The 3,118-nt window shown below is 36.8% G+C and overlaps 1 non-coding gene across 1 annotated transcript; it reads right to left on the reverse strand.

Annotated features, from left to right (window-relative positions):
* Positions 1 to 612: 612 nt before the first annotated feature.
* On the reverse strand, positions 613 to 684 carry TRNAQ-CUG. Its single transcript has one exon. It is a non-coding gene; the product is annotated as a tRNA-Gln (tRNA).
* Positions 685 to 3,118: the final 2,434 nt, after the last annotated feature.

A 3,118-nucleotide genomic window follows, 5' to 3' on the forward strand; every position in this document is an offset into this window, starting at 1 on the left:
AAAATAGTGATGCATGCTGCGAGCTCAGCCATAAGAGAAGCTAAAGCTCTAATGCAAAACTCCATGACGCAGTGATGCTAACAAAAGACTCTCAAGGTCTGTTTTTCTAAAAGCTTATGCTTGTGAAACAGCCTGGCGATGCTGTAAGTAGAGTTGTAAACTAGAAGGAAATGGGTTTAAGTTGTCAAAGCCTCTTGGAAAACAAGACACCAAGTGTAATTGTAATCATATTATCTCTAGTAACTAGAGTTACATCAGCAAACCAACAGCTTACACACATAAAAAAAAGGGGCTTGAAATCAAGTTTACTTCTTTGATAGTGCAACAAGAACCCTAAACACTGACTAACTAAGATCATGGAACCTCTGATCGTGAAGAACCCAATGTCGTTAAATGTTAATAATACGTAAAAAAAAAAAAACAAATGATGTTAAGGCCTAGTGGACAGTCTCGTCGCCAGGATTCGATAGCAAAAAGGCCTCAGAGGACATCTCTGATAAGCTTCTTGTGGTTGCTTCCCGATAAGTGTCATGAGGTCCACCATATCAGCTTTCTCTGACTATTTACCTTCACTGTTTCCTCGATTTTCTGTGAAGTAGAATTAAAAAATTTAGGTTCCACCGAGACCTGAACTCGGGTTACTGGATTCAGAGTCCAACGTCCTAACAGCTAGACCATGGAACCTTTTCGGCTTCGGGTGCAGTTTAATTGTGCTGTCCCTAACTAACAGTAGTGGTGACTCCATAAACTGCAGACAGAAACCCTGAAGGAGTCGCTTAGTGAGAGAGAGAGAGAGAGAGAGATACTGTGAGCAAAGGATCGTCGGAATTTGACCGAGTCGGAGGAAAAGGAAGAAGATGCCATGAAAGAGACATGGCTACGCCCGAGAAGGTTAATTTCTGAAGGAGCTTTTATCATTTCGAAGTGCATTTTAAAGAGGAAATGTAATGAATTTATCCTAGCAGGATAGTCACTCTGATGGGAGCAGAAAGTATGATTCCGACGAGTCAGACCTTAGATTTGACAAGCGACGTAACACGGGGAAGAAGGATAAGGATCTTGTGAGCATAGGATCTCCTACTTCTGAGGCAAGCAGAAGAGGGAGATGGATAAAATCTTATTCGAAACGATCTACTGAAAGAGACATTGTCTAACCCCAACAAGGTTATTCTTTTGTTCTTTTTGTTTTGCTGTGAACAAGCTTGAATCGTCTGTGGGAATTCTGTGGAAAATGGAGTTTGAGAAGAGGAAATGTAACACTGTTTTGCTTTTGCAGGATGATAACTCTGATGGAAAAAGAAAGTATGTGGGTCAGTGTAAAGACACTACAAGAAATCAATGAAATAGCGATGGAATTTTCTGTAGCTAGAAGAGATAATCTGTAGCGAAAAAACAAATAGCGACAGACGGCAACGGATGAAAGCGGTGGCGTCAGCGTCCACGCTAAATGCGAGTCCTCGCCGATTCGTAGCTAGCTTGCAACGAATTCGCGACAAAAATGGTCGTAGCCAATAGCAACAGCATGGCCACCGAATTGTCCGTTGCTTATTGGCGACGTTTTTGGCAAAGAATTTCCATATCTAATAGCTACAATATTTAACTACAATCTATCCGTAGCAAGTTGTAGCAGATATATAACTACAGAATTGATTATAAATGTTGGATTCCAACATAGAGAAACAGACAAAGATTTTGGTAATGTCATGGCAAAATAATTGATAACGCCTGAATATTGTTAACAATACAAAAATAAGACCATATTGTTTAAAGAGATTATAGTATTATTATAAGAAAAAATCTAAAATTCCCAAACGTAACAAAAATGTTGATGTCAAACTTTTTATACACGAGAAAAAAATCTAATACTAAGAGGTGAAATTAAAGACAACAAAAGTTGAAAATGTTTGTGTGGAGATGCTGAGATGGATCTGACATAGCTTCCACTTCAAACCAGAGAGGAGCATGGACTGAATAGGAGTGGAGAGGAGCCATGACGATGGAAGATCAGAGAGAAAATTGAACTGTGGATGAGCAGAGAGGAGACTGGACTGTGACCGCTAAAGAGACAACCGGAGATGAGCCTTGGCTACCACTGGAGAGGAGGAGACCACCAAGGAGATGACCGGACAGAAGACCACGCCTTACACAACGGGAGCATAAGGAGGTGATGGAGATCGCAGAGGAGATAGAATAGATGAAGAGATTAACAGATCTGGAGAAGAAATAAGAGATAGAGAAACAAAAGAGATGAAAAATAAGAGATCGATAGATCTGAAGAAATAGGAGAGAACGGAAAAAAAGAAGAAAAAATATATTAAAAAGCAAAGCATTTTATCCATTAGATCAAACTTTATCAATGGTTGAGATTTAACACTAGGTTATCCTCGTCTTCTTACTTTAGCCAATACCAATCTATCTTTCTTATTTTAATATTATACATATATGGTTGATTTAAATATTTGTATATAAATACAATTGTTATTTCGTGTGTTGAAGTGGCTCGTTGGTAAAAAGCATGTGTCGGTGCTTCTTTTAACTAGGCATAAACACTTTATATGAAAACCAATCCAAAGATAAAAAAGAAACAAGGGTTATATTATGGTATTATAGTTATTATTTAATTACAATAACTAAAAATTCTAAGTTGGGGTTAAATTTATGATACAATTAAGTTTTGGAATTTTGGGAATATGGTTTTGGGTTTGGAGTTTAGGGTATACATAGGGTTTGGGGGGGAGGGGGGGGGGGGGATTGCTAATATTTTTCTGGCTAATGATGTTTATTGATTACTATCAAAGAGATGGACAAGAGCGGAATAACCTCCAATCATGAAATAAATTTATGATTAAAATGGGGTTTAAGATTAAAGTTTATGGTTAAGGTTTTCAAAAATAAATAGTTGGATTTATAATTAAAATGACTAGAGTTAACTTCTCTATATAAAGTTTATAAGGGTTAAACTTTATAATTAAGGTTTGAGATTTGGAAGCCTAAGGTTTGAGATTAATATTCGAAAAAATAGATTAATATTCGAAAATAGATTAATAAATTTATTAGTTTTCATAAATAGTAGATCTTAGTTTTTAGTTATATTATAGTACTTTTGTATTTGAGTTTG

The sequence above is a fragment of the Brassica napus genome, chromosome C3, assembly GCF_020379485.1.
Source record: "Brassica napus cultivar Da-Ae chromosome C3, Da-Ae, whole genome shotgun sequence".
Classification (NCBI taxonomy): Eukaryota; Viridiplantae; Streptophyta; class Magnoliopsida; order Brassicales; family Brassicaceae; genus Brassica; species Brassica napus.